This window comes from Calliphora vicina, chromosome 3 (assembly GCF_958450345.1).
Source record: "Calliphora vicina chromosome 3, idCalVici1.1, whole genome shotgun sequence".
In the NCBI taxonomy this organism is placed as follows: domain Eukaryota; kingdom Metazoa; phylum Arthropoda; class Insecta; order Diptera; family Calliphoridae; genus Calliphora; species Calliphora vicina.
The window spans coordinates 120126296-120141442 of NC_088782.1; the positions used below are offsets into that span (position 1 = coordinate 120126296).

Sequence of the window (15147 nt, forward strand, 5' to 3'; positions counted from 1 at the left end):
GCATATTTTTAGCATATTTTACAAAATTTGTCTAAAATTTAATTCTTTTTTTCGTTTTTCGTTATACTACATTTTACAAAATGCTGGAAAAATTTAAATTTTGAGTTTTCTGGAGCCTTTAAGTTAATTTTTCAAATTTCAGTAAAATAAAATTATCCAACTATTTTCTTAAAAAATAATATTTATGTACTACTATTTTTTTTTTTTTTAAAAAATCTACTACTTTTTTAAAAATAAAATATTTTAGTACTAATTTTTAAAAAATACAGAAAATTTTATGATTTTCATGGTTATTAAAAGCTAAATTAGCTGGTTTATTAAATTTACATAAAAAAAATTCTACTACTTTTTTAAAATGAACCAAGTTTTAAAAGCTTAGCTCCTCTTTTATTGTCATGCCAAATTTTGTACAGATAGTGTACAAGCTGTTTTTCTTTTTGAGGAATGTCAATACTTGAACTGTTGTACAGATTTTTTATTGTTGTACAGATCGGATTCATAGTTGGAAAGTTAATTGCATTTCTGTATTCCCTCGCTCTGTAAAAAAGCTTTTAGTAAAGATCATAGAGCTTTTAATACACAGCTCCTATTAAAACCAACTTTCAAAAATCTGTAAAGCTTTCCGTTAAAGCTTTTCTTAAAAGTTAAATTTAAACACCAGCTGAGCTTTACTTAAGCTTAATTACCTTCAAAAATCAAGTTCTCTCTTGCTGTTGAGCTTTCCTTCCCCATTTTCTAACTTCTCTCCAAATGTAAGGAAGTATTTGTAAATATGGATATGTGTTTCTGTGTAAGTGTGCAGGAGTTATGTGTGTATGTATGTGTGAATAAGCTTGTTTTATTGTTGGTACTTATACAACAAGAATGATGACACTGGGAAATGATAGTCCTAAAACGTTATAGAGATTTTTATGTTCGTGTATTATATATATTTACTTTTTTTCATTCAAACACGATTGTAGGTTCCTTTTTTTTATTATTTAACTAGTGATTTATAAGTATAAATGAATGCTTGTTCCCTACAATTTTTTTCCATTAACAGACACATACATAGCTTTAGTTGTGTGTGTGTGTTATCCGTTTTCCAAAAAAAAAAGGATTTATTTGTGTGTGTAAGAGAGTTGTGATTTCGTTAGGTTTATTTTCGGTTTTTATGTAACATGTTAAACAAGCTATTTTTCTATAAATTATGGTTGGTTTTTAGTACAGATTCATAGTCTTTTATATATAAAAAAAATATATATAAAATACATTCAAACAATCTCACATAACAACGCATGATTTACTTGGGTATTTGTTTGTTGATTGTTTTGTTATTATTTATTTTTTTTTTTGAGGAATTTTTTTTTTATATTTTTTCTATATTTGTTGTGTGGCTGTTTGTAACTTTATATATAAATCTCCTGAAAATGTGAAAATTGATTTTTTATACTCACTCGTTCGCTTTAAATGTAGAGGAAAATAAATTTCATGTTGCGTTTGCTGTTGATTAAAGGAAGCGTAGTATAGCAGTAGTAGAGTCCTGTAAATAGAGAACAACAGAGATATGGTTGTTACAGCAAATGTGTTAAAAATTGTATAAATGCTTGAAGGTTAAATTTGAATTTTTGTTAAAAAAGTTAAAGTTAAAAAAGTAACAAAATTTTCCGAATTTTGAGAAATTACAATAAATTGAAAATTTTTCATGGATTTTATTACAGACTTTGGGAACATTTAAGAATTTTACTACTTTTTTAAAATCTACTACCATTTTCAACATTTTTAGAACAAAGCAAAACGAAACATTTTCTTTTATTTTAAAGTTATTTTTGTGCAAAATTTCATTTTAATTCAAATTTACTACTTTTTTGAAAATTGCAAATATTAAACATTTTCTTTGATTTGAAAGTTAGGTTTTACTAAATTTCAATAATTTTAAAATTTACTACTTTTTTCAAAAGTTTTTGAATTAAATTTTATTTTTGAAATTTATCGAACATTGCAAAAATTTTAAATTTACTTAGATTTCAAAATTATTTTTTATTTAAATTAAAATTTACTATTTTTTTTACATTACTTTGAAAACTATAAATATTTCACATTTTCTTCCAATTGAAAAAGCTATTTTTGTTAAATTCAATAAATACTAAAATTTACTACATTTTTCAAAACTTTTTGAATTTATGTATTTATGAAATTTTCAGATATTATGCAGAATTCGTGTTTTTTAAATTCAAAATTTTTATTTGCAAAATTTTATTGAAATTAGTTTTACTACTTTTTTCAATAATTTCATGATTCATTTCTAAAAAAGTTGTAAATTTGTATTTTTCTACCACTTTTTTAAAAATGTTCTATTTGTATTGAATTATACTACTTTTTCTTAAAAATGTCATAGATATTTGTTAAAGATCATATTTGTCCACTTGAAAACAATTTTTGGCAAATTTTAAAAAAGTAATTTTAGTACGTTTTTATAAAAGATCAAACTTAACAACTTTTTTAACTTAAAACCCATATTTTCAAATTAAATCTACTCAAATACTCATTTTTACATATTTTAAAAAAGTAGTATATTTGTACTTTTCTACTACTTTTTGAAAATTATTATATTTTTTAAAAATTTTACTGCTTTTTCTCAAAAATTTCATAGATTTGGGTTGAGAATCATATTCGTCCACTTTAAAACAATTTTTGCAAATTTTTAAAAAAGTAGTATTTTAGTACTTTTTTATAAAAGGTCAAATTTAACATTTTTAATGTGAAACCCATAAATTCAAATTAAATCTACTTCAAATACTTGTTTTTACATATTTCTAAAAAGTAGTATTTTACTACTTTTTTAAAAATTTTCTATTTTTAATAAATTTTACTATTTTTTCTCAAAAATGACATTTGTCTACTTTAAAACAATTTTTAGTAAATTTTAAAAAAGTAGTATTTTAGTACTTTTTTATAAAAGCTCAAAATTAACAGCTTTTTAATGTAAAACCCACAATTTTAAATTAAATCTACTTAAAATATTTGTTTTAACATATTTTGAAATAAGTAGTATATTTGTAATTTTCTACTAATTTTTTAAAAATGTTCTATTTTTCAGAAATTATACTCATTTTTCTTTGAAATGTCATTTGTCTACTTTAAAACAATTTTAAATCTACTCAAATACTAGGTTTTACATATTTAAAAAGAGTAGTATATTTGTACTTTTCTACTACTTTTTGAAAATTGTTATATTTTTTAAAAATTTTACTGCTTTTTCTCAAAAATTTCATAGATTTGGGTTGAGAATCATATTTGTCCACTTGAAAACAATTTTTGGCAAATTTTAAAAAAGTAGTATTTTAGTACTTTTATATAAAATGTCAAATTTAACATTTTTAATGTAAAACCCATAAATTCAATTTAAATCTACTTCAAATACTTGTTTTTACATATTTCTAAAAAGTAGTATTTTACTACTTTTTTAAAAATGTTCTATTTTTAATAAATTAGACTACTTTTTCTCAAAAATTACATTTGTCCACTTTAAAACAATTTTTAGTAAATTTTAAAAAAGTAGTATTTTAGTACTTTTTTATAAAAGCTCAAAATTAACAGCTTTTTAATGTAAAACCCACAATTTTAAATTAAATCTACTTAAAATATTTGTTTTAACATATTTTGAAATAAGTAGTATATTTGTAATTTTCTACTACTTTTTTAAAAATGTTCTATTTTTAAGAAAATTATACTCATTTTTCTTTGAAATGTCATTTGTCTACTTTAAAACAATTTTAAATCTACTCAAATACTAGTTTTTACATATTTAAAAAGAGTAGTATATTTGTACTTTTCTACTACTTTTTGAAAATTATTATATTTTTTAAAAATTTTACTGCTTTTTCTCAAAAATTTCATAAATTTGGGTTGAGAATCATATTTGTCTACTTTAAAACAATTTTTAGTAAATTTTAAAAAAGTAGTATTTTAGTACTTTTTTATAAAAGCTCAAAATTAACAGCTTTTTAATGTAAAACCCACAATTTTAAATTAAATCTACTTAAAATATTTGTTTTTACATATTTTGAAATAAGTAGTATATTTGTAATTTTCTACTACTTTTTTAAAAATGTTCTATTTTTCAGAAATTATACTCATTTTTCTTTGAAATGTCATTTGCCTACTTTAAAACAATTTTAAATCTACTCAAATACTAGTTTTTATATATTTAAAAATAGTAGTATATTTGTACTTTTCTACTACTTTTTGAAAATTATTTTATTTTTTAAAAATTTTACTACTTTTTCTCAAAAATTTCATAGATTGAGTTTGAGAATCATATTTGTCTACTTTAAAACAATTTTTGGCAAATTTTAAAAAAGTAGTATTTTAGTACCTTTTTCTAAGAGGTCAAACTTAACAAATTTTTTAACTAACATAACTCATAATTTCAAATTAAATCTATTTCTTTTTACTTTTTTAAAAATATTCTGTTATTAAGAAATTCACCCCTATCGGCAATAACATGTGAAATTTTGTTCCCATGAAATATTCATTTCCCTCGAAGGGAAAATTGCTATCGGGAATATCACGATGAACTTTACATTCACAATAGTTGATTTTGTTCGTAACAGCTGTTTATTGTTTACAAAATTCCATCTAAAAATTTCACAACAAGGCGAATTTTTTCAAGTGAACAAAGTTGATGTATGATAAAAGGAAAAGGGAAAATATTTCATGTGAAATATTGATTCGCGATAGGGGTGATTATATAATTTTTTTCTTTAAAATGTCATAGATTTTTGTTAAAAATCATATCTTTCCACTTTAAAACAATTTTTGGCAAATTTTTAAAAAGTAGTATTTTAGTACTTTTTTATGAAATTCAAATTTAACAATTTGTCAACGAAAAACCCATAAATTCAAATTAAATCTACTTCAAATAATTGTTTTAACATATAACTGAAAAAGTAGTATATTACTACTATTCTACTACCTTTTTACAAATGTTCTATTTTTAAGAAAAAATTGTATTGAAAGTAAAAAACACATAAAAATCATTTTAGAAAATATTTTTTCTTTTATTTTAATCTTAAATTTATTACTTTTTGACAAATTCTGAAAATTCTTTTTATTTTTTTTAAAGATTTTTTTGGTAATAGTTTTCCCTTAAAGTTTATTTACCTCAATTCCATATTAAATATTTTCGAAAAATATTTCCCACCATTTTAATTAAACTTTGTTCATGATTTTCATTTTGTTGTCCCCAAACACTTCTATTCAAACCACAAGATATGCAAAAACAATTGAAAAAAAAAAACGTCCTTACCAATCTCATTAAATATTCAATTCATTTAACTATTCAATATTTGACCACGGGTTTTGTTTTAGTTTTATTTTTTCCATGGTTTCAAGTTTCCGTCAACTAAATTTCACACTTTTATTAAATACTTTATAGTTTTTTGCTAAAAAAGCAACAAAAAAAAAACCCAACTTTCATTAATTCCTTCCCTCCACAAAAAAAAAAAAATAATTCTAGATTTATTGTCATCATGCATCTATGCACTATGGCTTGGTATAGCGATATATATTTGCATCTGTGTGTGTGTTTTATATACATACATCCTCTAATTTTATGCTACTGTGCAATTTCTCTATCTCTTTTCCCCCTATCTATAGTTTGTCTAGTGCAAACTTCCTTTATTTGCAATTTGCTTTATGTCTATGTATACTTTATCATATATTTTTTTTTAAATGTCCCTGCGAGTCCTGCTTGCATTTTAGTCCATCCTCCCTTTATTGAGTCTATGGTTGTTTTGCATTCGCCTTTATGTATTTGTGGATCAACTTGTGCTACATTTTTTTTTTTTTATTATTCTTTTCTCGTTTGGGATCCTTTTGGTGTGACACATCTCCATAGTGTTTCACTGTACTAGCTGTATTTTGTTGGGGTTTGAAGCCGTGTTCAGTTTGACTGCTGCAAGTGCATAGAAAATAATGGCATTGTCTGTCGGACTGTGCTTAGCCAGGGCACTTTTCGGTTTTGTCCAGTGGCAATAAACAGGACATGGTTCAGAGAAATGTAGAGACGAAAAATAGAATAAGGTGACCAGTTTGAATTGTAGTAGTAGTACTATTTCCCTATTACAGGAATTTTTTATTACTATTTTCTATTTGAATTTATCAATTTAGCATGTTCTCATGATTATAAACAAATTTGTAACACTTTTCCAAAAAGTACTTTTTTACCACTTTTTAGAAAAAGTTTTACTTTTCATATATTTTCTGTAAAAATATTTTGAATTAGTATCAGAAGATTAAAATTTTGGATTTTGATCTTAAAAATACTACCAAAAACGGAATTAAAAAGTAGTTGTATTTTTACTACTTTTTTCAAACATTGCTTTTTTTTTAGATTTTTATATTAGAATTAACAGTTTTGTGAATGTTTAAGAAAAATTGTGCAACATTTTAAGTTTTACTACTTTTTTCAAAAAGTATTTTGAAAAACACTATTTTAAAAATAATAAGAAATCTTAAATTTTTAATATTTTTTCTTATTTTTTGTCTGAATTTTAAAAATATTAGTTGTTTTATTGATTTTAAACAACTTTACAACAAAATTTAAAAAAGTACTATTTTACTACTTTTTAGAAAAATAGTATTTTCTATTTTTTTCTGTAAAAATAATTTAATTAGTACCAAAATATTTAAATTTTGGATTTTGATCTTAAAAATACTACCAAAAACGGAATAAAATAATAGTAGTATTTTTACTACCTTTTTTTAAACATAGTTTTTTAATAGATTTTTTGTTTAAATTCATATTTACACTTAGTTAAAGAATAATTTGAGAACATTTTCACTTTTGCTACTTGTTTAAAAAAGTACTAAATTTACTACTTTTTTACAAATAATCTAAATTCGACAAAAGTTAAGATTTTTTATTGTTTATCATAAATTTAACCAAATTTTTTTAAAATAATTTTCTACTACTTTTTTCAAAATTAGTTTTTTGCCATATTTTTTGTTTAAGTTAATATAAATTTGTGAAATTTATCACATTTGCTACTTTTTTAAAAAAGTACTAAATTTACTACTTTTTTAAAAGTTTGTAAAATAAAAGCAAATTCGACAAAAAATAAAAATTTAAGATTTTTTATTGTTTATCATAAATATTGCCAACATTTTTAAAAGATATTTTCTACTACTATTTTTAAAATGTTTACTATTTTTTTAAATTACAATTTGTTAACATTAACTTCTATAAGATTTGGAAATACATATTATACGATTAACCCCCATTAACACGAAGCCTTTTTTCAAAGTATTTTTTTCCAGACGAAATTTTTATAATTTATGTAGAATATTTTGCTGATGATTTTTTTTTGCAAAATATTGCCAAAAAAACGAACTTTAGAAAAAGTAGTATTTCTACTACTTTTTTTCAAAATCAATTTTTTCCCAAATTTTTTCGTTTTTATAGGAAAGTAATATTATACCAAGAAATGTATTATAATATAAAATGTTTCAAAATGCAGCTCTAAACAAACTTTAGTAAAAATAGTATTATATACTACTTATTTCAAAATTACTTTTTTAATATTTTTTCAGCCTCTATGTTTATAATTTATGTCAAACATTTTGTTAATGATTATTTTATTTCAAAATATTGCTTAAAAACGAACTTTAGAAAAAGTAGTATTTCTACTACATTTTTCAAAATCATACTTTTCTCATTTTTTCTGCAAAAATGTCCCTTATTTATAGTAAACATTTTATTTTTGTTTGTTTTCAGCAAAATGCTGCTTAAAAACTAACTTTAGAAATGGTAGTATTTTTACTACTTTTTTAAAAAATCAAATTTTCCCCAAAATTTTTTCTTTTTATAGGAAACTGCTTAAAAATGTTTCAAAATATTATTTAAAAACGAACTTTATCAAAAGTAGTATTTCTACTACTTTTTTTCAAAATTTTTTTCTATGTTTTGTGCAAAATTGTTTCTTATTTATATCAAACATTTTGTTTTTCATTGTTTTTAGCAAAATACTGCTAAAAAAAGAACTTTAGAAATGGTAGTAGTTTTACTTTTTTTTTTTAAAAAAAATCAAATTTTTTAAAATTTTTTTCATTTTTATAGCAATGTAATATTATTCCATTAAATTTCTGAATTTTGTTTTAATTACTTTTTTTTAAATTTTACTTTTAGGATTTTTTTATTTCTTTAAAAATTTGTATTAGAAACTGGGAAAAAATAAGTACAGTTTGTGTTTTTAAGTTTTAAATGGTCACCTTAATTTATTTCTTTAGTGTGTTGTACATTTTCACACTCTTTTTTTATACCCTTCAGCTTCGTGAGAAGGGTATATATAAGTTTGTCATTCCGTTTGTAATTTCTACATTTTTCATTTCCGACCCTATAAAGTATATATATTCTGGATCCTTATAGATAGCGGAGTCGATTAAGCCATGTCCGTCTGTCTGTCTGTCTGTCTGTCTGTCTGTCTGTCTGTCTGTCTGTCTGTCTGTCTGTCTGTCTGTCTGTCTGTCTGTCTGTCTGTCTGTCTGTCTGTCTGTCTGTCTGTCTGTCTGTCCGTCTGTCTGTCTGTCTGTCTGTCTGTTGAAATCAATTTTCTGAAGGCCCCAGATATCTCCGGGATCCAAATCTTCAACAATTCTGTCAGACATACTTTCGAGAATTTTGCTATTTAAAATCAGCAAAATCCGTCCATAAATAACGGAGATATGAGCAAAAATCCGAGACAACCTCTGAAAATTTCATCAAAAAACACAATGTATTGCATGCTTTGACAAAAAAACAACAAAACGTATGCTTGGGTGTGCAAGCTTTGTGTATTTTGTTTTTTTTTGTTTTTGGATGTGCATTCTTTGCGTATTTTGTTTTTTTTTGTGTTTTGTTTCTTTTGGCGTTGTTGTTGTTTTTTATACAACTAAACGTTTGTTTGGTTGTGTGTTGGTTTTTTTGACAAAAAATCAACAAATCGTATGTTTTAATGTGCATGCTTTGCGTATTTTGTTTCTTTTGGCGTTGTTGTTGTTTTTTATACAATTAAACGTATGTTTGGATGTGTGTTGGTTTCATTGCCTTGCGTATTTTGTTTTTTCTTTTGGTGTTTTGTTTCGTTTGGCGTTGTTGTTGTTTTTTGTGTTCTTGATAAATTTAGGATGCTGTACGCTGAAAGTGGGCAATGTACTTACATATATACTAATTATAAAAAATAATAATGCATCCACAACAAAGGTGAAGGGTATATAAGATTCGGCATAGCCGAATATAGCACTCTTACTTGTTTTAGTTCAAATGGATTTTATTTTAATTAATGTAATAGTTTTTTATCTTATTACCAGCGTTTACTTTTATATGAGTCCTTTTATTTCTTTTTCCCCCCTCCACCTACGGTGTGTTTAATTTAATAAAAATGACAGGAATTTGTTTTCTTTTTTGGTTAATAAAACCAGACAATTATTTCAAATAATTTAAAAAAATAAACTTTTTTAAAGCAAGAAAAAAGCTCAATTATTAAAAAATAAAATTTAAATTTAAATATTTTTTCCCGGCTTGTTAAACAAATTTATGATAATTTAGTTTAATGTTAATGAGTTTGTTGCTGTTGCTTGATGGTGATTTTTTTTTAAATAAAATTAAAATTTATTTGAATTTAAATGAAGCATGACAAATTTTATAATGTGAAACATTTAAACAATATTGACGATAATTTCAATAAACCTGATAAACTAATGATGATGAATACTATGGTGGGCATTATGGCTTTACAGTGATGACGTTGTTTCACAGATTTTGAAACAAATCACTTGGGCTTTAGAAAAACTTTTAACTCGCCAAACACGTTTTAGGTATGAAATTAATAAAACTGGAGAAAAAATTAACTTCAGGCGCCATAAACAAACCATATATAAACAATAATAATCACAATAAAACAATAAAAATGCAAAAAATTATAAAAACAATCAAGACAAACTTCTTTGTATGAAATAAAAATGGAGGAGGGAGATTATGTGACAGAAATAAAAAATCGGGAATCTTATTTTTGAAAATAAAATTCGAGAGTTTTATTTAAATAAATTTTCAGAAGTTTATTTTAAAAAATTCCACAATTTTATTTTAAAAACTTACAGAATTTTAATTTAAAACCTTCCAGAATTGTATTTTAAAAAATTCCAGAATTTTATTTTTAAAAACTTTTAGAATTTTAATTTAAAAACTTCCAGAATTTTATTATCAAATATTCCAGAATTTTATTTTTAAAAATTCGAGAATTTTATTTTCAAACATTCCAGAATTTTATTTTCAAATATTCCAGACTTTTATTTTCAAAAATTCCAGAATTTTATTTTAAATACTTCCAAAATTTTAATTTAAAACCTTCCAGAATTGTATTTTAAAAAATTCCAGAATTTTATTTTCAATCATTTCAGAATTTTATTTTAAAAACTTCCAGAATTGTGTTTTAAAAATTTCCACAATTTTATTTTCAAACATTCCAGAATTTTATTTACAAATATTCCAGGCATTTATTTTCAAAAATTCCTGAATTTTATTTTCAAACATTCCAGAATTTTATTTTCATAAATTCCAGAATTTTATTTTCATAAATTCCAGAATTTTATTTTCAAAAATTCCTGAATTTTATTTTCAAAAATTCCTGAATTTTAATTTCATTCCAGACTTTTAATTTCAAACATTCCAGAATTTTATTTCCAAAAATTCCAGAATTTTATTTTCAAAAATTCCAGAATTTTATTTTCAAAAATTCGAAAATTTTCAAACATTCCAGACTTTTAATTTCAAACATTCCAGAATTTTATTTCCAAAAATTCCAGAATTTTATTTCCAAAAATTCCAGAATTTTATTTTCAAAAATTCCAGAATTTTATTTTCAAAAATTCGAAAATTTTATTTTTAAAAATTCGAGAATTTTTTTTTGGAAAAATTCGAGAATTTTATTTTCAAAAATAAGCAATTTAATTAGATTTCACTTTGGAAAAATCTTCCTTTTCAGTTGTAACTATTTTGCTCATATTCTGCCAAGTTTAAATAACTTTTTTGATAAACTTTGCTGAACTTTAACCTTTTGCTTAACAACTCATACATAAAGTTTGCCATAAATTCAATGAAATTGTAACAGCTGCAAATGGCAAGCCATAACACAGCCAGTATTAATGTCCATGTGAGATTATAAATATTCAGTCTAGGTGTACGTAAGGATGGCTGACACACCATTCCACATTAAATGCCTTAAAGGTGTAAATTAGAAAAGTATAAATAAGATTCCTTAACTCCCCTACCTTCAGTCGACTGTAGGAATAAGATGAGCAAAAAATCCAATAAAAAACCAAAATGTCTTTTGCTTTCAAATTCTTATAAAGCAAATTCTATATAGAGGGTGTTAAGTTGTTAATTTAACGCCTCAGCTAAAAGAAATTAATGGAAATTGAAGAAAAAGAAAATTAAAAAAAGTCCCCATAAACCAGCAACGAAAGGTAATGAAAATTCATACACACGGAAATTGACAAATATACAGTTTTTTTTAATATTAAACAAACAAAATAAAAATAATCTCTTAAAGCACATAAAAACAATTCTTTGATTTTTTCTACATAAGAATTTTTATAGGTCTTTCTTTAAAGTCTTTTAGATCTTACATTTTTATTAGTTTGTCTTTATGATTTATAGGTCATTTATAGATTGACATTTCAAAATATTTTTGTTTTGCCTAAAAACAGAAATAATTTATTTCTAAAGGTTAATAAAAACAAATGACAAATTTGTTTAATAAACATCATCAACAAAAATCTCATAAAATATGGAATGATGGATTTTTATGTTTAAATTCTTTATTAATAAAGAGATTAAATAGTAAAAAAGCAACAAAAATTAAGAATGACTAGACAACAAAAAGAAAAAAAAGTTTAGAAACAGCTACATTTTAATACTTTTCCAAAAGTACTAAAGAGTTACATTTTACTAAAATGATTTTAGAAAAGAAAAAGAAAGAAAAAATATAGATTTAGTCGTTTAAAAAAAGTACTTTTGGAAAAAGTACTATTTTAGTACATCAAGGAAAAGTACTATTTGAATACTTTTAAAAAAGGATTTTTAGTACTACATTAACACTTTTAGTAAAAGTACTATTTTAGAACTTTTAGATAAAGTACTATCTACTTTGAAAAAAGTACTTTTATAAAAGGGGTTTATAGTGCTACATTAGTACTTTTAGAAAAAGTACTATTTAAGTCTTTCATAATCACTTTAGTACTTTAAGAAGAAGTGCTATTTAAGTACTTCAAGGAAAAGTACTATTTGAGTACTTTTGGTAAGAAGTGAGGTTTTTAGTGCTATATAAGTTCTTTCAGAAGAAGTACGAATTAAGAACTTTTAGAAAAAGGACTATTTTTGTACTTTCAGAATCACTTCAGTACTTTAAGAAGAAGTGATATTTTAGTACTTCAAGGAAAAGTACTTTTGGAAAATGTAATGTTTTAGTACTTTTGAAAAAAGTAATTTTTTAGTACTTTTAGAAAATAATTGTACTATTTTAGTCCATTTTAATACTTTACAGAAGTTTTATGTAGCCCAAAATGGGATTCAATCATAGAAATGGTAGTAGTTTTACTTTTTTTAATTTTTTTTTTTGTTTTTATTATTCCATGAAATTTCTATTATATGTACTGCTTAAAAATGTTGCAAAATACTGCTATAAATATTGCTTCAAAAGGAGCTTTAGAAAAAGTAAAATTTTTGCTACATTTTTCAAAATCCCTTGTTTTCTATTTTTTCAGCCTTTTTGTTCATAATTTATGTCAAACATTTTATTAATGATTATTTTTTTATTTTAATTTAAAAATATTGCTTAAAAACTAACATTCGAAAAAGTATTTCTACTACTTTTTTCAAAGTCATATTTATCCACTTTTTATGCAAAAATTTTTCTTTTTTAAATTAAAAAAAAAGTTAAATTATTGCTACTTTTTTTCGAAATCATTTTTTCTAGTTCTTCAGCCTTTATGTTTATAATTTTTGAAAACAGCTTATTTATGATTAGTTTTTTTCCAAAATATTACTTGAAAACGATATTTCGAAAAGGTAGTATTTCTACTACTTTTTTTAAAATCAAATTTATCCCACATTTTCTGCACAAATGTTCCTTTTTTAAATCAAACATTTTATTTTTCATTGTTTTCAGCAAAATACTGCGAATTTTTGGTAGGTAGTATTTCTACTACTTTTTTTAAAAATTTATTTTTTCCACAAATTTTTTTAATTTTTATAGGAAACTAATATTATTCCAAGGAATTTTTATTATATTGCTTGAAAACGAACTTTAGAAAAAGTAGTATTTTAAGTACTTTTTTTCAAAATCCTATATTGCCAATATTTTCTGCAAAAATGTTCCTTATTTATATTTTTTTTTTGTTTTTATTTGTTTTCAGCAAAATTCTATTAAAAACCGAACTTTAGAAATGGTAGTATTTTTACTACTTTTTTTAAAAAATCCATTTTTTACTTTGAAAAAAGTACTTTTATAAAAGGGAACTTTCGAAAATCATTTGTTTATAATTTATGAAAACAGTTTGTTAATGATTAGTTTTTTTTTCCAAAATATAGCTTGAAAACGATCTTTCGAAAAGGTAGTATTTCTACTACTTTTTTTAAAAATTTATTTTTTCCTATATTTTCTACACAAATGTTCCTTTTTTAAATCAAACATTTTATTTTTCATTGTTTTCAGCAAAATACTGCGAATTTTTGGTAGGTAGTATTTCTACTACTTTTTTTAAAAATTTATTTTTTCCACAAAATTTTTTTAATTTTTATAGGAAAATAATATTATTCCAAGGAATTTCTATTATATTGTTTAAAATATTGCTTGAAAACGAACTTTAGAAAAAGTAGTATTTTTAGTACTTTTTTCAAAATCCTATATTGCCTATTTTTTCTGCAAAAATGTTCCTTATTTATATCAAACAATATGTTTTTATTTGTTTTCAGCAAAATTCTGTTAAAAACCGAACTTTAGAAATGGTAGTATTTTTACTACTTTTTTAAAAAATCATTTTTTTACTTTGAAAAAAGTACTTTTATAAAAGGAAACTTTCGAAAATCATTTTTTTTTCTAGTTCTTCAGCCTTTATGTTTATAATTTATGAAAACAGTTTGTTAATGATTAGTTTTTTTTCCAAAATACTGCTTGAAAACGATCTTTCGAAAAGGTAGTATTTCTACTACTTTTTTTCAAAATCATGTTTATCCTACATTTTCTGCACAAATGTTCCTTTTTTAAATCAAACATTTTATTTTTCATTGTTTTCAGCAAAATACTGCGAATTTTTGGTAGGTAGTATTTCTACTACTTTTTTTAAAAATTTATTTTTTCCACAAATTTTTTTAATTTTTATAGGAAACTAATATTATTCCAAGGAATTTTTATTATATTGCTTAAAATATTGCTTGAAAACGACCTTTAGAAAAAGTAGTATTTTTAGTACTTTTTTTCAAAATCCTATATTGCCAATTTTTTCTGCAAAAATGTTCCTTATTTATATCAAACAATCTGTTTTTATTTGTTTTCAGCAAAATTCTGTTAAAAACCTAACTTTAGAAATGGTAGTATTTTTACTACTTTTTTTAAAAATCTATTTTTCGCCGAATTTTTTCATTTTTATAGGAAACTAATATTATTCCAATCCTAGCGCTTTATAAAGTCAAATGTAAGCTTCAATCATAGGTCTGTATAAAGTCAAATGTTAACTTCAATCATAAGTCTGAATAAAGTCAAATTCTAGCTTCAATCATTAGTCTGTATAAAGTCTGATTTTAGCTTCAATCGTGAATCTTTGAATCTAAAGTAAAATATTAGCTTGAATAATGGGACTTTATAAAGTCAAATATTATCTTCAATCTCAAGTCTTTATATAGTCAAATTGTAGCTTCAATTCTAGGACTTTATATAGTCAAATGTTATCTTCAATCATTGGCCTTTAAGTAGCATAAATTAAGCTTCAATCGTACACCTTTACATAGTCGAAATGACCACCATATTTTTCTCAATAACTTTTAAACATTTCAAATATTTCCTATAATTTAAAGAATTTTCATGGGCTCTGAGAGCCTTCATTTCCTATTTTTGAGAACTTAATCCTTAA

The 15147-nt window shown here is 23.1% G+C and overlaps 1 protein-coding gene across 1 annotated transcript in view; it reads right to left on the minus strand.

Moving 5' to 3' along the window:
* Nucleotides 1-15147, minus strand: part of fz2 (frizzled 2) — a 312996-nt gene that overhangs the window by 163527 nt on the left and 134322 nt on the right. Inside the window, exon 6 of the mRNA XM_065502741.1 lies at nucleotides 1437-1522. The gene's annotated coding sequence lies outside the window, so the exon portion shown is untranslated. The remainder of the gene's footprint in view (nucleotides 1-1436; nucleotides 1523-15147) is intronic.